At 40.2% G+C, this 22,342-nt stretch overlaps 1 protein-coding gene across 6 annotated transcripts in view; it reads right to left on the minus strand.

Annotated features, from left to right (window-relative positions):
• The window catches only part of LOC127573618 (serine/threonine-protein kinase PAK 3), a 186,836-nt gene that overhangs the window by 107,190 nt on the left and 57,304 nt on the right, over positions 1-22,342 (minus strand). The window contains exon 1 of one of the 6 annotated variants that reach the window (XM_052021998.1): positions 5,296-5,425. The exons of the other annotated variants lie outside the window; for them this stretch is intronic. The gene's annotated coding sequence lies outside the window, so the exon portion shown is untranslated. Of the gene's footprint in view, positions 1-5,295; positions 5,426-22,342 lie in introns of those variants that run through there. 6 annotated transcript variants of the gene reach the window in all.

The raw sequence follows: 22,342 nt of genomic DNA on the forward strand, positions 1-22,342 counted from the left end.
AGAAGTGAAGGAGTAAGGATGACCTATTACAATCATGCAGGGTCTTCATGAGACCACATTTGTGGGCAGTTTTGAGCTTCTTATCCAAGAAAGGATATACCAAACTAGGCCTGTATTTGCCATTGTTTAGAAGAATGAGAGAAGATCTCACTGCAAAGTTGTGACAGGGCTCAACAGGCTGTCTGGGGAGGCTAGAACTAGAGATCACAGTCTCAGGATACAGGGCAAGTCATTTAGGATTGGGATGGAGAAATTTCTTCAGCCTTAGGGTGCTGAAACTGAGGAATCTTCCATCACAGAAGGCTGAGGAGTACAAGTCACTGTAGATTTGGAAGACAATAGATTTCTACATACAAAAGACATCAAGTGGTATGGCAAGATAATGGGGAATATAGCAACAGGGCAGAGGTTTGGCTACGATCATGCTGAATGGCAAAGCAGGCTTGAAGGTTGAGTGGCTTGCTTCTATTTGTATATGTTCGTAAGTCACACTGAATGCACCCAGTGGGCTGGAGTGGGGGGTGTAGAAAGTGACGCTAGAGTGGGGAGCACATAAAAGGGTGAGCTGCCTGAAGATGGAGGATCATCTGGGAAAATGTGAGATCATTCAGTTTGGTAGGAAAGCAGAAATACGTGCAGTGTGAGAAACTAATAATGTTTGCTAATGAGAAAAGAAATTCTTCATACAGAGGGTTGCAAATCTTCAGAATTCTTTATCCTAAAGGCTATGTGAGGAACTGAAAGAAAGATACAGTTTTGTTTAGACATGGAAGGAATCAGAAAATAATCAGGACTGAATGGAAAAAAAAGTGGACTTAAGATGTCCTCCTGCTACTTCTAGCTCAAACTGCATTTACACAGACAATTTCTATTAGGATTGTGGACAGAGAAAGTTGGATCCACATTTGCTTGCATGACGTGTTACAATTCAAAGCCAAACTTCTACTAGTCGTCTCGAGGAAGATCAGTGGAAGACACTTCCTAGGTTCATTTTTACCCAGCAGTAACCAAAAACAGGCATACCTCAAACTTAAATTTTGGTCAAAGCAGATATCTGTCAGAGTATAAAAAGGCAAAAAGCAACACTAATCCCACTTGGAGCCAATTATAAGACGGAAAATGCAACCAATGCACATCACACAGCTGGAGTTCAGAGTTAGCTATAGCGATACAGTTAAAAAAAAACATTCTGCACTCACCAAGGATAAGATTTGAGAAAGGTTCTCAGCTGTGCTATCTGAAAATACCTCTCCCAGAGCAATATTTGAGACATCACCACAATAAATACCAGAAGCATTTTCCCATGTACATAAAGTTCTTCCACTGATGTCAGACAAGAAGCAACAATTCCCCTGATGCTCACAGGGGAATTCTAATGCCTGGCAACACCATTGTCTGGAAGTAGATTTCTCTGGAAGTACAGATTCCAGTACAATTCCTGGATAACTTGAACATGGACATTTCTTTACTGACAAATCTCCTTACCAACTATTTCCAGTTTTATTTCTTCTTATCCATTATTAGCAATAAAGTACTTTTATAATGCCTAGAATATTTATTCCTTCTTACCAGTTTAATACTTCAGCAGAGATGTAAAAATAGTTAAATTTCAGAAACAGAGATCAAGTGAACCTTGCTTTCTTGAATTCTGGCTGTTCGCAAGTAGGAAGTGATAGTTGAATACATTTAATCCTTCACAAGTGCACAGAACCTCCCAATCTCATAAGGACACAAGTAGCAACAAAAGTTGGCTCTATAGCCCTTGAAGCCTACCTTGCCCTCAAAAAGATCCTGGCAAATAGGGTCATAGAGTAATACAACAAGGAAACAGGCCTTTCAGCCCATCACATCCATACTAACCAAGATGCTCATCAAAACTAGTCCTATTTGCCCACATTTGGCCCATATCCCTCTAAACCTTTCTTATTCAAATACAGTACCTGTCCAAATGTCCTTTAAAATGTTGTCATTGTACCCATCTCAACCACTTCCTCCAGCAGCTCGTTTCACATATGCACCACCTCTGGTGTTGAAGTTGCCCCTCAGACCGCTTTTAAATATATCCCCTGTCACCTTTCCCTGGGAAAAAGGCTGTGTACATTCACCCCATCTATGCCCCTTATCATTTTACACATCTCTATAATGTCACCATTCAGTCTTCTACACTCCCAAGAATAAAGTCCTAGCCTACCCAACCTCTCCCTATAACTCAGGCCCTCGAGTCCTGATAACATTCGAGTAAATCTTCTTTGCATCCTTTCCAGTTTAATGATGTCTTTCCTATAGCAGGGTTACCAAAACGGCACACAATACTCCAGGTGCAGCCTCACCAACACCTTGTACGATTGCAACATAATGTTCCAACTCCTTTGAATCATGAACCTCAATCCTTCTTTCCCATCCCTTTTCTCAATTTTTTTTAGTCTCCATTTTAAATAAAATCAACAACCATTCACAAGGCACCGGAGTACAGAGTTTGGAAATTTTTGGAATTAACTGATGAAATTATTCCTCACCCTAGAATGTCATTCCCATCTGTTGACACTGTGATTTTTAGTTCTAGGTTCCTCTTTTTAAAAAAATGTAATAATCTACTGAGAAACCTCATTTAAAAAAAAGGCTGTGAATGTGGTGAAATAATGGAGGGAGAATCATCATTCATTTGCAATGAACATGTTTGCCTTTTTTCCTTGTGATAACCTTCTGATTGAATAGGGTGGTAAAGGTGGCATATGGCATGCTTGCCTTTATCAGTCAAGGCATTGAGTTCAAGAGTCAGGAAGCTATGTTGCAGCTTTATAAAACTCTGGTTAGGCTGCATCTGGAGTGTTGCATTCAATTCTGGTTACTCCATTATAGGAAGGATGTGGAGGCTTTGGAGAGGGTGCAGAAGAGGTTTACCAGAATGCTGCTTAGATTGGAGGGTATGTGCTATAAGGAGAGATTGGACAAACTAGGGTTGTTTTCTCTGGAGCGGTCCAGGCTGAGAAGAGACCGGATAGAAAAGTTTGTAAAATTATGAGGCACAGATAGAATAGACAGCAGGTATCTCCCCCACCCCCCTCCCCCCAGAGTTGAAATGTCTAATACTAGAGGGTATGCATTTAAGGTGAGAGGGGCGAGTTCAAAAGGAAGTGTGCAGAGCAATTTTTTTAAAAAAATAAAACACACAGAAGTGGAATGCACTGCCAGGTGATGGAGGCAGGTAAGACAGAGGCCTTTATGAGGCTCTTAAATAGGCACATGAATATGCAGAGAATGGAGGGATATGGACCATGTGCAGGCAGGAGGGATTAGGTGTCATTAGTTTAATTAGTTCAGCACATAGTTGGCCACAGGACCCATTTCTGTGCTGTACTGTTGTATGTTCTATGAATGGGGAGATTGAAGAAAGCAGGCAGCGTAGGGAACGTAGATGAAAACAATGGCAAGTAGAAATGCCCCTAACGTTCAGTGGCTCATGGGGAACTCAATCTTATGAATGGGAGACAGATTTGATCATGGTTGTAACAAGGGCAATTTGCCTAAATATCCTCATCATATGGATCTGCAGATGAGGAGATGGGGCAAAAAAAAAGTCAATTGTAGTTCCTTTTCGTGATTGCCTGCTGCCAAGGGTGTGCCCATGTGATAACTAGGCTGGAACAGGGACATGCTTGCCAGCAAACACTCACACATGAATACAGAAACTCTCTCACACATGCACACCTCCACACGTGAACATTGGCACTTGGCCAAGATACCAGACGGTTCTTCCACCCACTGACCATACCCTGGAGAAAGGAACATTGTCAAGACAGAAATGGAATTTCGATTGGTTAAATAAAGAGGAAAACATCAAAAATGAAAAAGAAAGAGGACATGTCATTTGTTCTGTATTTGACTGTAGTTCCAGTTTATTCTGTCCGAATGTGGGGGTGGTATTGAAAAAAAATGTACATTTTCCTTGGATAGTTGCGCAAACGTTTCTGGTTCTACACAGCTTCTCTTAGCTTCATGTTAATTCTGTCCTTAATCCTACTTTCACTGAACTACTACAATGGTTTCATTCTCTCACAGAGGAATTTCACATTTGCTCCAAGTATCCCTTTTGGGGGCTTTTAAGTCTTCATCGAAGTTGCCTCAGGATGGTGAATTTTGAAAAGTTTGCTAAGTAGGTTTCCTCTGATGAACTTCTCTTCCCACTTAGTTCAGAAAATCCTGAAGATCCTGTTCTCCAACATCAATGTATTCTGACTCAGAATTCAAATTTGTGCCATATTGGGTAGATACTGCAGCAAGATTAGGGTAGTGCCTTCTATTTGCCTCATGTCAATTGACAATTGCTGCTTGCTTTTATACATTAAAATAAAGTTTTTATTTGTTGGGGGAGGGGGAGGGGGAGGGGAAGGAGAGTTCTCTCATCACATGCTATTCCTCCTAAAGAACCTCCTCCTACAATAAATGCTACTATTGCCTAGAGCCCATCTGGACTGCCGACTTGATGTCCAGCTCATGTTCTTCTGTGCAGATGGCAAGCTCTTGTGAAAGAGAACGAGTACATCATTCAGCAACTCATTTTCTATGAGACAACAGCAACCATTTGCTTTTCTTTCCCCCATGTACTTAAATAGCACAGCAGGATTATTAACGAAGGAATTGATTGATGGGGAAAAAAGGAAGCAGAGAAAATAACAGACACTCAGACACTAAAAAAAAGGTATTCAATAGTTAAAGAGGATACATGTCTAATGCATCCACATGGCAACTACAAAAGCCTAAATTGGAATGAAAAGAAAATCTGTTGGCAATAACAGCATTTGTTAATGCTGTCATCCATTCACTCATTTAATTAACTGTTCAAAATCGTACTGTGATGACCAAAGCAGAAATGCTAGAACACCAATAGCACAAAACACACCCAACACAATAAGACTTTGGTGTGTACACGGAAGACACTGCTGGCGTGTTTGTCGGGGAGAGTGGGGGGAAGGGAGGGTGCAGGATTTCAAAGCATAAATTTTTAAAATGTTGATTCTACTGTTATAACGAGAAGCTAGCTCGCTTGAAGATTTGACTGCAGTAGATAAAGAATAAAATGCAAAAAATCCAGCTGACTGAATCCAAAAACAGGATGGAAAAAAACTAGTTTTTCTACATGTCATATGTCACTCATTATCAATGCTGTTTAGAGATGGGAAGACTGAGGAAAACATGGACCTGTGTATTTACTTCCATAACAATCTATGCCAAGTGATATAACAATCCAAACACACACACACATCCAAACTGAGGGAAAGCAAAAGGTAATGTTACCTGTAAACTGTGGGCATGTCATCCTTGCCATTTTAAACCTCTTCCACCTCCACTGCATAACAAGTTTTTTTACGCCAGGAAAATACACACACACACACAAGCTCGTCCAGCAGCTGTCTGTATACCTTCCTCTCACACCAGTTTCTGACCCTGGTCTTGTTAAGAGAAACCCTCAGCACTTCACTGCTGCCTGATCTCCTCTAGGCAATGTTGTCATTTATTGATCCCAACTGATTGGCTGAAGCAAAATCTGATAATGTCAATGGCGTTAATTTTAATATGATGTCATTCTGCCTTGTGCACCTGTGATTGGCTAACCGGGTGAGCAGCTGCTTTGAGCTGAAGGACAGTTGCTTGCCTGAGGTATAAAGCTTTCAATGCAGTTCTGAATCATTGGTGGTTGCTGTGGAAACGTCGCTACTTGCTCTCCTTATTACCCAAGCATTTTACAGTTGGGTTTAAAACAGACTTTAGACTAAACCATGCAATAATTAAAATACAAAGAACTAGGAAACAAAATAATATAAAATGCATAATTTAAATATACCTACAATGCATAAACTTTTTCATGCCTTATAACTGGATAGAAAACACATTAAGCAGAACACGCATGTCAGAATGTTAACCAAGGTCTCACACCAAAATGCAACACAGAACAGCTCTTGGAGGCAATAATCATCTCTATCAATACTCTCAGCCAGGGCAGTTTGCCCATCTGTACAGAAACTACTGACAGATGATGGGGTGCTGTGGGCATCAGGTGCCATCCAGTAACTTGCTCAATTGGCTATTATGCATGTCCAAACCTACGTACTGAATACTTATAGAATCAAGCCTGCTCTCATTGAATATCCACCCATGTGTGCTATTGGGGAGAGGGGGTGGAGATACAGAATGGATGTTACTACATAGTAATGGAAGCCCTGGCTCAATTTTCTCTCCCCCAGTCTGGGCGATTCAGTTCAACTGAAGTATATTCACCATGACTTTAATTGAGATCATCTAATTCAGCAGAAACCGGGGTTTAAAATCTCTGGCTAGCCAACTTTCTAATCATGTTTTTAGCATCAGGAAAAGATGACAAGCATTTTTGTTGATAGAATCATTTTCATTCAGTGATTAAAATGACAACCACAATATCATGTGATAGGTCCAACCACATGAAATATATATTTAAAACAGAGGACAATCCCTACATCAAAGGTGCAAAAGGCTACAGAATACAATGCTGGCATCTTGGCAGACAGTTAACTGCAAGAAGAATCTTCAAATATTTGCAATAGACAATACTGATGGCATAACAATTGGGAGCAATAATAACTGATTGCTGTTTGGCTTCTATTTTATGGTAACCTGACTCCTCTTACAGAAATTGGATTGAACAACCAGGTGAGAGGGATACCCTCAGGTAGGAGCTGCAGCCTTTGAGACTGAGATGTGAAATTTCCTTACTACTGTAAGTTAAATAATCTTTGGAATTCTTAACCTTAGATGGCTGTGAGTAATTTGTCATTAGGTACTTTCACACGAGGTCGGTAAATCTTAGGGCTAACGATATGGGAATTAGCTGGGCAGAAGCTTACACAGTAATACAAGTCTTCCACTTTTCAAACAGAGACACACTATGTACATACAAGACTGCTCTTAAACCATGCTTGACAATGATAGGTGGGGGGTGGTTTACTCTCCTGCAGCACCCCTACACCACTAGCACACAAGCCTCTGAAGATTGGCCGTGATCTTACCAAAAGGTAGAGCAGCCTCAAGGCGCTGAAAGGCCTATTCTTGCTTCTGTTACCCATGTTCATACCCCAAAATTTCAAATTCTATATTCAATGCACTACAGATATTGCAGGACTAGGTATCTATAATGAACTGCAGTCTGTGGTCTTTGGAACGACACCTGAGGGTCAGAGGAAACAGCTCCTTCTGCCCATTTCAAAGGGGATGAATCCATTTGAATAACAATAACAAAAGTCTCATTAATACTACATTTTTATTTAGTACTGCAAATCTGATTTAATATTTCTGACAGCCAGTGACATGCTCATTCTCTGAAGCTCTCACCAGTGTCACACGAGAGATGTCAAATAATGGGAAACTTACAAAGTACACTTCACTGAAGATCTTACTGACATTTCCCTGCTTGCATGAAACTAATCATCAGAGCCAGTTCGACTTTGCTATTGCTGGATGGTTTACTTATCGACCTTTTCAGAATGTTATTATTATGGGGGTTTTTAAGCCCAACTAACAATAAGTCTGCTCCCAAGTTGGTGCAGGCTTCAACTGAACACAGATTGTGTCAGCCGTTCTGGGGGTTCTTAAACTTTATTTATACAGCATGGTAACAGGCCCTTCCGGCCCAACAAGTCCATGCCACCCAATTACACCCATGTTAATCTACTAACCCATACATCTTTGGAACATAGGAGAAAACCCATGCAGTCACGGGAAGAACGTACAAAGTTCTTACAGACAGTGGCGGGAGTTGAACCCCGATTGCTGGCACTAATAGCATTACGCTAACCGTTATGCTACCTTGCCACCTATTATTTAGCAGGCACAAAAGTACAAGCAGAGGCATCACTATTGATCATTTCTTGGTTACTAAACACGAGCTGGATCTCAGCTGATCTGGACTTTGGGTGGAGGTGGGTCACAATTGACTCAATCCACCATTGCACACATTGGGTGAATATATAGGGACAACTCAGTAACTGACACGTCAATCACTTCAAAAGAAATGCATGTAAGATTCACTTACTCAATGGCAAATTGCATCACCTGTCTAGTCATCCAACACACAAGCCAAGAAGACACTTCTCCCCAACAACAAGTTGCAAAAATATTCTTTAAAAGACTGTTAGTGGACCTTCACCTATCCTCTTCAATTAACAGGCTGCCCACAAGATACATTTTTCAACACCTGTTATCAAGTTATCACAACAGCTCTGTCAGCAGTGCACTGGCACAGCTAGTAGAGCTGCTGCCTCACAGCACTAGTGACTCAGGTTCAATCCTAACCTCTGTTACTGTCTCCGAGTAGCTTGTATGTTCTCCCTGTGACCAGGTGGGCTTCTCCAGAGCTCCAGTTTCCTCTGAGGTTTCAAATACATGTGGTATGTTTGGTTATTTGGCCACTAAATTGCCTCTAGTATGTAAATGAGTGCTAGAATCTAGTGGAGGGTGGGAGAGTTGGCACAAATGTGGGGAGAGTAGGTTATAGGGAAAAATTAGTGGGGAGAATGTGATTGCTCTGCAAGCTATTAGTCAACTGATGGGCTAAATAGTCTCCTAATTTGTAAGGAAATGTGAAAGTGAAAATTACATACAGTATTTGTTTGCCGCTCAGGGATGGGATGAGTAGAACACAGGGAATGTCTGTGATAGGACGTCAAAATGGCTTACTGACAGCAGTTACCAACACATTAAGTCTGAGTAATCTGTTGTTAAAGTGGTGGGATCTGCCCAGTGGGCCAGACTTGTACAAGTATGGCAAGAAAAACTGAGCCAACATGATACGAAAAAGAAAATGGAAAATACTGGAAAAACGAAACAGGTCAGGCAGCTTCTGTGGAAAGAGTGAGCAGATGAGGGACCGCTTATCAGACCTGAAAAAGGAGAGAAGCATATGAGTCTAAGTGTAGGTGGAAAAAAGTGAATTGATCTGATAAAGTGAAGTGATGTAGCAGGTGGGATCAAGTAAGCTATTATGGCTGTGTAACATGCTGTTGGTGTGGTGCTGGCAGGCTGGGGCATTCCCTGCAGGTCAGACTATACACAGAGAAGAAAAAGGGATGGCCGGAAGAAATGGTTCTTGTAAATAGACGGGAGGAAAGAATATTATCTAAAGCTAGAGAATTCAATATCGACTCCAGAAGACTGCAATGTGCCCAGATGGAAGATGCTGGTGTTGGGTCTCGGTGTAACAGTGCAGGAGACCACAGACAGAGATCAGAGTGTGAATGCCATTGTGTCCTTTGTTTATATTTGACAAAAGTCACTTATGAATACAAATCTAAGTCTACTATTCTAAGATGTTGATGTTTATTTTGTGAAGGGGAGATGAAAAAAGATACCTACAATCTTTCACAACAAGAAATATCTAATTGGTCTCCCAACTCACTTACTGATCCCAAAACCAATCCCTTTTACATTGCTGTTTCATTGCTCTCAAAGTTATCTTTCCTACAAGAGCCAACTTCCACACCCAAGCATCATCACAATCACTTTTTGATCCTTAAACATCTCCCCAGCCCCAATCTTAATTACATATTCAAAGATTCCCTTTGTCAACCTCTTCACTTTTCTCCATAATCTTTCTCACTCTCTCCTTCAATTGCCCCGAACTTCTCCTGGTGAATCCAAAATACAGCTCATTCTTTATATCCTATTTAAAAACCTAAGTACGCCATTACCTCCTGACATCTTATTCAAATCCCTGAAGATCCTAGCCATAGAGGGCATGTTTATCAAAGTGATCAATGTAGTGACATAAAACATTATCTTGGTTTCTCTCTCCACCAATACTGCCTGGTCTGCTTGAGTACTTCCAGCAATTTGTTTTTAATTTTGGGTTTTACTCATCTTGTCTTGACTGAAATTGAGCTATTTAGAAGGGTGAACACAAACTGCATTAATTGGCTTCACTGAGAATTATCATTGCCTATGAACTCAAACACAGCCTTACACATGCAAAGGGTCAAGTCACAGTCACCACCAATGTCAGAAACATGCCAGCTTTCTGCCGATCTCTTCGCAACTCCTAATCTGTTGTTCGCCACTGAATTAGGGAGTTCACCCAGAGTCAAGGAAACTTCATCTACTTTTCCTTCAGCCCACAAAAGCAAACAGTGTGGGCACAGGCTGCTTTCCCAGAAGCACATGCATTCAGAAACTCCTCTCAAAAAAGTTACAAGGGGTATGGGAGAGTGTGGAATATGAGATTGAGCTAAAAGGTCAGCCATGAGCACATTGAATGGTGGAGCAGGCTTAAAGGGTTGAATGGCCTACTCCTGCTGCTATTTTCAATTTTTCCCCCATGTTTTGTGACCTTCCAAGTACCTCCTTGCTGTGGTCCTCTCCTGCAGTCATTTGTTCTTTGCCAGCTTGTCCAGGTCCCTCTGAGCCCCTGAGAGCATTGGCCCATTATTGAAGCATCCACTCACAAGGTAGAAACACTCCCCATTAACTGGAAGGATGTTAATTATATCATAGTACGTCCCTTCCTGAAAAGCTGCTGAGTAAAAATGTGAAAGTCACAAGAACTTGCAACACACTGATTGGGAAAGTGGTTCTGAAATTGCCCATTTCAGTTTCAATGTGTTGTCACATAGGGGAACTAAACAATATTGTACTGTCAACCTTGCAACCGAAGAAGCTCTTATTCATTATGTGACTTTCACAAAAATTAGGGTGACACATTATATTGGTTTAATGTCAATAAAAATGTTGTGGAGTAATTTCATGGGAAGGATTCAGTCTTCCCTTTTTTGTCTGGGGGAAATTGCCTCACATCCAATCCGACATAGTCAGATACATGGCAAAGGGAAGGGTGTGGGCAGCAGGGAAAAATGGGAGACCTGGCAGTGAGGTGGAACTGGATTTTGGGTACAATCTGATGATCTGTTTTTGGATGGTGTCACTCACTGACGAGAAACCTTGAGGAGGAAGGGAGCAAAGGCTGAACCTTTGGAGGCTCTTGGAGGCGAGATGACTTTGATGGTGATTCTCCGGTCATGAATGGTTATGCAAGAATGAAACCAGGCAAGTAGTTACTCCCAGTTAGGTCATGGTGCAGAGGTGATGGAGGACAATATGGTCGAGAGAGTTTGAGAGGCTGCACACAAGTCAATCACCGTCACAATCTACAGGATGTCACCTCTAGACTTGATCTTCTCAACATCCTTCTCAAATTCCATCCACCATGAATTTCAGAACTTCTAACACCCAACTACTTTTTTTTTTGCTATTCCTGCAAATTCACCAATCGGATTTGGCTCATTTTCCCTAGAACTAGGGAGACAGAGGGGTAACCTGATAGGAGGTACGTAAACATAGAACATAGGAAGAAGCCCTTCAGCCCACAATGTCAATGCTGGCATTATGAGAGGTGTAGCTAGTCAGAATCTTTTTCCTGGGGTAGGAATATCAAAATCAAGAGGGCATGGGTTTAAGGTGAAAGTTTTTTTTTTGAAAAAAAGGGGAACTGAGGGACAAGATTTTCTTTTTAAAAACACAGTAGTCAATATCTGGAATGTGTTGCCAGAGAAGATGGTGGAATCAGATAAAAGAAATCCTTATGTTCATGAGATACTTAGAAAGGCACTTGAATATACAAGCCCAAGGCATAGAAAGATACAGTCCGAATGTGGGCAAGTGGGATTAGTGTAGGTGGGCAGAAAGGTCAGCATGGGCATAGTGGACTGAAGGGCCTGTTTCTGTGCTGTACAACTCCATGGCTCTGTATTCCCAAGCAGTTAGAAATTAAGACCTCAACTACAAAAAAAAATACTCATTCTGCCACATTTTTCCACGATAAATTCCTTCCTACATCCTCACTTCTATTGCACCCTTCACACTCTGCTTTCCTCCAGCAGTTAGTGTAACACTATTACAGCACCAGCAACCCAGGTTCAATTCCCGCCGCTGTCTGTAAGGAGTTGGTACGTTCTCCCCGTGTCTGCGTGGGTTTCCTCCAGGTGCTCCAGTTTCCTCCCACATTCCAAAGACGTATGGGTTAGGAAGTTCTGGGCATGTTATGTTGGCACTGGAAGCGTAGCGACACTTGCGGGCCACCCCCAGAACATTCTACGCAAAAGGTGTATTTTACTGTGTGTTTCAATGTACATGTGACTAATAAAGATATCTTAGAAGCATCAGCCACCTTGTTCTCATTCTTGGCAACTTCCTTCAAAATCCTCTTATTCTTTCCCCCTTCCTCACCCTTTTAAAAACTTCTTAATTTTTTGCTCACCCCACAACAAATGCTTAACAGCTAAATCCTTCACCATGAACTGATCTGTGACATTTTATTTTGTTAAAAGATGATACATAAAATGATGCAGTAACATACACTGTTACACCAAACAACACTGCATCTTCATAGTCAGGTCCCATTGGAGAAGCTCTTGACAGGTTCCTGCTTACTTCCTTGATAAAGAGCAAGACTTGATACCTGGCTTGTTAGTGTTGGAGTGTTGTGCAATTCTCCTGCTGCTGTTGATAATAAAGGCTACAAATGTTCTGGAGCAACTTCTTGGAAAATGCCATCAGTATTCCATTTTTTGATCAGTACTTAAATCAATTCCATCAAGTATGTTGGATGGCCTCACAGTCCAATGGAGGGTTTGAGCTAGTTGGATTTTTACAATAATCCAATATCACAGTCACTAATCTACACTAGTTATTTGTTTCCAGATTCTTAAAATACTGAAGCAAATTTGCATTCAAGCTGCCATTGTGGGATTTGACCAAGAAATTTTTCTGCATTTCAAAACACAAATTAAAATAGTACTGTGCAGCAGACTCTGTTCCAGGATTGTGCAAACCCCATGGCAGTGAAAATCTGCCACAAACAGGGTCCAAGGCATCTTTGAAACCTGACACTGTCATAGACATGCAAGGTAAGTGTGCATTATGACTGTAGACATGCATTTAAAAAAGGACATGATTGTGATGGGATTTTAGATAAAATTCATACGTGGCACACAAAAGTATTGTTTTATGCAGAAGAATTTTAATCTAGAGTCTAGATTGTAACTACAATACTACTTAAAGCAGAAGTCAGCAAAATAGCACTGCCTGTCTTCAGAATAAACTAAGTGTTGCTCTGAAATATTTCACCATTATTTACGACTGTCAAATTCTGTCAGTGTGTCATCATTGATGTTAATTTGTACATTTCTCTAAAACCCAGTATAGTCCCAAGAAATTAAATAAACATTCAGGGGTAAAATGCACAGGTACGTATCTATGATTCTCATTACATTACCATGCAACATAGTGCTATGGAGTAGTGAAAAAGAGATGCCATGTTGCAAGTAGCTGGGTATAAAAGTAGAATATTGTTTTGGTTGACATAACTAATCCCAAAACAGGATAGAGGAGTCCTGACTGCCCCAGCTAGGAAGAACAACATAAATATTTAGAACTGGTGTTGAAAGTGCATTCTTTTGCTTTACTCCGATACCTCCTACAGCTGAACAGTGAAGAAACTAGTTAACTCCACAACAGATAACTGGGCATGCTACAAGTGAACAGATAATGACTCTGCAACTTTACTCAGTGCAACTCAACACCACACACCTAGTACATGCAGCACTGCACAGATAATTCTGATCAGTGTTCACCATCAAGGGACCCTACTTGCCCACTTGGGCAAGTATCGGAGGCATCAAAACATGCCAACAGAATATTTCACTGATAATGGCATATAACTATTAAACAAATAGAAATAAAGCCAGTCTGTGGCCTGTTCAATTGTCCCTAACCCCTTTCTTTATGCTCCGCCTTGAAAGTTCCCTCCTCACCCATTGCTTGATCATTGTTCTTGGAAATACTCTTTAACCTTAAAGTTCAACATGGGTGCAAACAACTTTCCTGCTAAAGATCTCTCTGGCTAAGACATAGCTTGGTATATGAATTCATAGCTGATTATTGTTACTGATTGCAACAACACCACAGCACATTAGGCAGCTAAAAACAGTAAAACAACAAATTAATAACAGTGACTGGGATGAATCTCATTGAAAATGGAAAGTTGTGCTGTGATGCAAGCCTCAACTCAGGTACCCTAAAGAAATCCTGCAGGATTCCCATTCTTTATTACTGCCTAATGACTTCTCGAAAATGCATCAACATGTGAATTCGGCTAAGGACAGGTGTGGTCATACTATAGACCGTTGAACTTCTGGACATCATATAACAGAACAGTATCAAAGCCCAAGGCAGCAGCTTTAGAAGCGAGGGGAAAAAAAAAAGATTTTAAATGAAATTAATTATGGGATCATATTTGCTACAAACCCAATGAAATATCAGTTTTCCCTGTTTTTTCTCTCTCCACACACCCCCCACCCACAACCAGAAGAACCATGGATAATGGGGAGAAGAGAGCCGCCTGGCACTGTGGTACCCAGCACTGGTAGAAACTACTGAGGGATTATTATTATTATTTAGGTTTTGGCCACAGGTGGCAAGATTGGCATTCACAGCCCAATCCCAGCTCCCTCTGGATGCTGGTGGTTATGTCTTGGGTGCAACAATTTCAGGAGAGTTGGAGAGAGAGAGGAAGTCTGCCAACCAGTGAGTAATCAGCAAAGCTGTGCCACAGGGCAGCACGTGGGAGTCTGAGGGCAGAGCAATGTTAGTTCACTTACTAAAAGGACTATATTGATTACACCTCCCTGAAGTGTTTTGGCACATTGTTCTATGTTAAATATGCCAACAAAAGATCATGTTGTGACGCCTGCAGAAGAGTTGGAACTCAAATGTAAAACACAAACGGAATTAGTGCCTTCAAAAGAGAAATTGGATAGGCTATTGAGGGAGAATAATTTGAAAGATCATAGGGAAGAAGCAAATGGAACTTATGGGATTGCCCTACTAGGAGCTGGTATAGACTTAATAGGTCAAATGATCTACTGTATCATAAGAATTTTATGATTCCACTCTGGATGACCCAGAACATCCCCAATAGGTCATTCACCTTTCAGAAGTTCTGAAGGATTTCTTCAGGACATTCAACACAGAAAACTAAATAACAGCTGGAGAAGATAAGTCTTGATTGGTGTCTTTTCTTAGAAATCAATTTACTCCATTACTACTCCCACAACCACTGTCCCAATCCTCTTCCCCGTTCATCCTACCTGGGTGAAAGCAAAAACCATCTTAGCACGTGTACAATGCTGAATGTTGCATTCACCACATACTGTTATACTGTTTTTTATTAAAAGAAAGGCATGCTTTTATGAAATATTACAATCAATCTTTTATTCATGGAACACTGGCATTACTATTGAAATTGCCCTCGAGAAAGTGGTGTCTAGCCATCTTACACCTTTGCGGTTATTTGACAAAGGTATTTTCACAGAGTCATTGGGTAGGCAGCCTAAGAAATAGGAGTAGGTCATTCAGCCTTTCTGCATTGTTTTCTCTTTTCCTACAATAAAGCAGACTTGAGTCAAAAAAAAGTGGATATAACTTTCCCTTTGTCCACTCAAAAGGTGCGAATTTTCTGCTCCCAACCTTCCCTGTAACTTTGAGAGAAGACGTAGAGAGATAACAAAATGGTCATTCAGGTTTCACAGAAAGATTACAGAATTTGGCCCATAGAGTCTATACCTGGTCTGTGCAAGGCCAATCCAGCTGGTCCCACTCCCCTGCCTTATCCCCTAAACCCTGCAGATTGATACCTCTTATCCTGCCAAAGCAACAGCAGATATTCTACTTCAATGGCTCTTCATAGTAGTCTCAAGATGGCTACTTCTGTCATTAGTACGTTGGCTCTAATTTCCCTCACCACTTTCCTCATTGTCACCAAGATGCTCAATTCATGTCAACTTTGGGAAGTTTGCTAGGTGGGTGGTCACTACAGACAAGTCCACTTCATTTGTTGACTTGACCCATCTGATGAATGTTCATCAACTTGAAACTGCTAAGTACTTTCAGAACCTCATTCTATGTCAGATTTTGACCATCTGCAGCATTTTTCTTTTGAATTGATGTTCCTCCAGGAACAACATTTGGACTGATCTAAATTTATTTCCAATTAGAAACCAAAGTCTTGTTCCAAACAATCCAAAAGAAAAAAAACATTCTTGCCAATGGAGCACCACCCTGGCTAATGGGTACCACAAGGACTAGGGTGTGGGCAAATACCGTGACAACTATTCATTTTTATGTATTTGTTTAGCTAAAAAACTGTTGAGATCTTTTATTATTTAGCAGCCATTTAAAAAATTGTGATCTCATGTCAATTTTGTCTGCACTGGGGCAATCCAACATAATTCTTTTCAATGTCTTCTTAAAGACAAAGCCTGAACAACAACCATCCCTTTCACTCCCATTTACATGGATCAGATCAATAGCAGGAAGGTAAGTGAGAAACAGAGCTTCTTACAATAGAAAACAAGCAGAATCTCCTGCTCACAGGGTGAAGGTTATTTTAGATTTAAAGACAAAACTTAAACACAATGAAACTAAAAGAACACTAAGGGTAACTGGTCCCAGTTGAGAAGCTATCAGCAGTTTAAGCAAGGAAGAAAGAATTTTGTAATTTCCACTAGTCTCAATGATAAAAATAGCTCATGAGAGGTCACACCAAAAAAAACTGATGTTTATTTCTCTTTCAGATGGCTTTGACTTGCATTGCATTTCTAACCCTTTTATCCTTAGTACTGACATGTAAGGTACTAGGGTGTTAGATGGAAAAGATTACAAGCCTTCCATTTTTAAAAGGGAAATACTGCCTCACCAAGTCCACATCGGAATACCCCAGTAACTTCATTATCTCCTGAACACCATAAACGAGAACAATAATTGCATTTAATCAGATCTTCGACACAAGAATATTAAAAGGCATCTCACAGTGGTATAATTAGAAGCAGCAAGACATAGGAGAAGTGACTATATTATAAGGAAATAAGCAAAAGAATTCCAGGAGCCAAGAACCTTAGTGGCTGAAGATACAGTTCCCAATGATGAGTTGAAGGATAGAGGTAAATGCAGGAGGGTAAAGTCAGATTTGGAGAGTCTGAAGCTACAAAATGCACATGAAACAGAGGAATGACAATTTAAAATTCGATCCTTGAAGACACTGTAGGCAAGGCAGAATAGGGGATCAGACAGCAAAGGTTTGGACAAGGTTAGTTTACAGAAGTTAGGAAGTCAGGCAGGAATGGACTGGAATAGTACTACTGGAAGTAATAAACCTTATGTTTTCAGCAGGCAGGAGCATGCACAAAGAGGGACAATAGAAATTGAGCCCCCTCAATAGTCGTTAAGCTGATGAAAGATCATACGTATTTACATTGCGCATTGTATGCTTAAAGTTCCCTTTCAAAAGTATTCACATTCTTGTGTGCACCTCAGAGGTGCAAGTGGTATGACGAAGAGGAATTGGGCCACAACCAGGTTTATAAAAAACCCAACAAGTATTAAAATAGTACAGTCTAATCTGATAAGGAAGATGGCCGAGGAGTGTGGTATAAATAGTACTCAGCTGGAGGAACTTGTGGCTAAAGGCTCAACTACCCTTCGCTTAGCTGGAAAAAATTATAGCAGATTTCACTTTAAATGTCAATGAAAGAATTTAAAAGAGGGTTACAAAGTGTTGGACAAACAGACTTTTTGGATTGAAAAATGATCTAGGAACCAGTATCCCAAACATGGATCCAGAAAACTGCTACAAATTAATTTTCAAAAAGTCAGAGGCAAAAGTCAAAATAAAACTAATACCAGCAGTTCTTCATCAAGCAAAGAATGGACAATGGATGGGATGGACCAGAGCAGTGGTCAAGACAAAGGCCCAGAAATTAAAAACAATTCTTCCTGCAATAGTGACACCAGGGTTATTTCTAGAACACTTCAGACCAATGCAACCTTCCTGGTTTGTACTTATCTTGCAACCTTGTGCAAAGAGGGAAAATACAGTTGATAAATCAGGAACTGGAAGGAATGATTGAACCCAACGATAGTAAAGCATGCTATTAACATCAACAAGGATGTAATTATTAATTGAGAGTGCTTCAGGTTTAACTGTGCATTGATTCAGCACCATCACTGTAACAGACCAAGTAACCATCTCAGAATGATTTAATCACACTGTTTAATCAAAGATATTTAAACAGGGCAAAAAGGATGGGCTTTTAACTTTAATGATAATTCATTTTATGTAATGGTCAGTTCAAGACTGGTACTAACCTTACAGTTCTCCACAGGATAAGCATGCACTGGGTTTGGGGCAGCTTAGCAGAAAAGGCAGGAAATCCACTGCTATGATTGTAGTAATACCCAACATGAACATATCCCAGGACAGCTAATTTTCTAGGGCAGTGGCAAGTTCACACACACCTGATACTCACCCACCCCAGAGTTAAATTGGGCTTGGGTTTCTACAGATCTACTGCAGAGGTTATGGAGGACAATTGAAAGAAATCCCACACAAATTCATTAAGTCAGAGAGAGATACAGCACAGAAACAGAGAGACACAGGAGAGTGCAGATGCTGTAGATCTGGAAGAACACACAAAGGAACTTAGAGGGTCAGGCAGCATCTATGGAGGGAAATAGTCAACATTTCTGGTCGAGACCCTTCAATCAGGACTGGGAACAAAAAAAAAGAGGAGATAGCCAGTATAGAAAGGTGGGGTGGGGTGGATGAAGAAGGGGTAGAGGTAGCTGGTGATAGGCAGGTGAGGGAGGAGGGAGAGTGGGAATGATCCAAGAACCTGGGAGATGATAGGTGGAAGTAACAAAGGGCTAAAGAAGATGGAATCAGATCTAATCACCAACGAACCACCACCCATTTTACAATAATCCCACATTAACCCCATTTTTTATTCTCCCCACATTCTCTTCAACTCCCACCCCCTCCACCCCAATCCCATTACTCAACTACACATTAGGGGCAATTTACAATTTCAATTAGCTTGAATCAACTCTAAAGTAACCTCAAAAAGTGCTTTACAAGAAGTGTGTTAAAATTTAGCAAATGATGCAAGAGCAAAAGTGATATGAAGACAGCTTTGGGTTTGGCCAGGAAGTCGATGTGGATTTGAGGCAGGTTAAAAAGGGGTGTTCATGGGGACTGGGGCTGGTTTCACTTCTGTCTCCAATCTACACTTTTATCTTGAATATAATGAATATAAACAGCCTAGATTTTGCAGCCAGGAACAGAGCAACAGTGTCCAACACTCACTCAATCGCAGAGGTATGGATTTCCTTTTTTCCATTTTTTGGGTACAGTCAGTGATTAGTTCATGGGCATCCTGAGATCCAAAGGCCATGATATCATCAAACAAGTTGAAATGCCTTGTAGAACTCTGACAAGTGAATGCTGAATGGGTGTGGGTCAGCTTGGAATGTGTGAGAGGAAAAAAAAAACAAATTTTTGAGAGAAAAAGAATAGAAGTATATTCTCAACCAAAAAAAATCAATGAGATTTAAATGAACAGAGTCCTGATGTTCAAATATACAAAACAGTAAAAGTTGAAGAACTAGACATATTGAAAAAAAATCAAATAGACTCTTCTTTTGTAATGTTTGTAAAGTTTTTTTGTAATGAGTACAAGCATAAAACAAGTAGTGGTGAATTTATTTTAGTTCGGGAACAAGTCTGATCTATTAGATAAAAGGGCGAGAGAGGGCGATCATCAATGGAGGCACTGCAGCAAAGGATTTTATGGGGAGATTTTTAAAATCATCAAGCAGGTTGATTGGCTGCATAGGGAATGACTTTTCCTTCAATTAGAAAATGAGTGACCGAGTCATAGCAATTGTTACATCTAAAGTCACATTTAGAGAGAGCAGTGCAATCTCTTTAGTCAAGAGTTCAATAAATGCTTTGGCACCGAGAGTGCTTTTATTGAAGACCATTTAATACATTTGAAACATGGAAAAGCAAGCCATGGGAAAGAAACAAGATTGAATTTGAATGGTCTGATAAAGAGCTGGCATGACCTCAAGGTTGGGTTCCTCCTGTATCACTTCAGACACTCAATATCCAAATGCACACCCTGATTTACTTCTGGACCGCTGTCAGCTGTAGAGTATGCAGGGATTCTGGGACAAGCTGAATATAAGACCAAATAGTCCTCTTTTAACACATCGATTTGAGGTACTCTGTCTAACGGCAGCCAAAAGACTAATCATCAACTAATCTGCAACCTGAAAAGTTAATTGTATTGCTGATTGGTATGCTGAGCATTTTCAGTTTTAATTCCAGATTCTCAGCATCCACATACTTTTTTTGATCTCCACAAAATACTAATCTTACAGATTTACCCAGTCTCAGAGGTTCAGGCTGCAACTGTGCCCAAACTTATTCCTGGTTTCCCAGTTGTAAAAATGCTCTGCTTTGGTTGGGCCCAAGGCACCGTAAGCACCCAAAATTTATTTCCAGTAGTAAGTAGCACATCTCTGCTGAGAGGACAATCCACACCATACAGTCCTAATCATTGTTTCTGCACTGTGTTGAAATCAAGATTCACTGCATTGGTTTCCAATCAGGTTGATTCTCCAGCACCTCATCCCTTCTGCAGTCTTAACTTCCTCCCACAACCTTCAGCCTTTTAAAGTAAGCCTGGTATCATCTAATTACTGCCTCACAATTTCCTAATATTCTCAACTGCTATTTTTACATGTGCTACAGGCCTTATCTTTTGACAAAGAATTACCAGTAATTTAAGGGTAAATAATTTTCAAATGAGGAACCATTGCTCACACTACCACTGATATTTTATGGTTTTTATACAGCGTTGATACCACATTTCAACATTAATTTACATAAAATCATTGTACATGCCGGTCACAAGATGAGGAAGGTTTAAAGAGAGCAACATCGTGTTGTGGAAGAGAGTATGGGCTGATCATATCTGTCAAACCTGTCATCAATTCTACCACACCCTTTCAAGCTTGAGGGGAAGTTCTGAATAAAAACCCTCTAATCCTCATATGAGACCAGTAAACTGGTCACCCATGCTTAGGACTTGAATCTTGAGAGTTTTTATTTTTGGTTCAGTTTGAGTGGGAATGGATTGTTATTATCAATATTTGGCATAAATAATTTTTAATAACTCACATTAGCTTAAGTAAAAGCATTAACTTGTAGTTTCTATAATAATTTATAATCACATAGGTAATGACCACAAATAGTATTTGCTTACTCAAAGCCATCTACTGCCACTATTTTTTTTACAAATTAGAGTTCCAATGCAATTCCACCCCTCTTGCTGTGCATTATATCATTGGCTAGTGTATTCCACAGTGTACCACATACAGATGGACGTAATTGGTCAATGCTGTATACTTTAAAAGCTTGGTCATAATGTAAAATGGATTGTTCATATTATAAAAGGTATATTACCATTACAGAGCTTTAATGTAAAACATGAAAGCCATTTTATTTTTGAAAAGTGAACATATATTTTTTCCAATTACTATTGATAAATTCATGCCCTGCCTGCCCTTGTATCTTTATTGTGAACACTAGATCTACTTCACAAAGTAATTCTTCTCCACATTCCCAGTACCCTCACTGGGTTGATACTAAACCCCACACAAAATACCTCCCTGACCAACCCATGGACAGGAGTGGGTGGTGGGAAAAAAAAATATACAGAACTCAACCACAAACATCTGTATACTCACCTGCCACCAGATAGCAAGAATGTCCTGATATAAAATGGGGAAGACACTTAAAATTGAGTCCCACCATAAAACTTCTGCAGGAGTTGGAAAACATGACAAAAAAGGTAGAGATGAGGAGCTGTCAAGTGCACAAGATAGGGGGCAGTTTGAAACCTTTAGCCTATGAGTTAACATTCACTGTCAGGCACCACCCACTATCTTAACCACAAGGCATATTGTATGTTTGAATGATTACCAAATGGGAGATAGACCCAACAAGATATTAGCTGTATAGATTTTTCAGTCTGCCATGAAACAAAAGGCACTCAAAGACACCATCCAAAAAGACCTAGTGATCCCAGGCATGAACGTCCCCTTGAATGGACTTCACTTGCTATCAAACATCATTTCAACAGGATTCCTAGTAATCAACACCTGTAATGTCATCAATCTGGATGAGCAACCAATCACATTAAACAATTCTCACATGCAACAGATCAAGAAAAAGGCACAATTTTCAACATCTTACAGTGGACTGAACTATACATATATAATTAAGGTCAAAGCAGAAACATCAATAACATTTTTCGAAAGTTAAAACAAATTTATAATCCACTATATTTTGTAATACTTGTCTGAAGGAATTATAATCAGTACACCCAAATCTATAGACCTTGTAACAAAGCACAATATTTTG

The sequence above is a fragment of the Pristis pectinata genome, chromosome 8 (assembly GCF_009764475.1).
Source record: "Pristis pectinata isolate sPriPec2 chromosome 8, sPriPec2.1.pri, whole genome shotgun sequence".
Taxonomy (NCBI): domain Eukaryota; kingdom Metazoa; phylum Chordata; class Chondrichthyes; order Rhinopristiformes; family Pristidae; genus Pristis; species Pristis pectinata.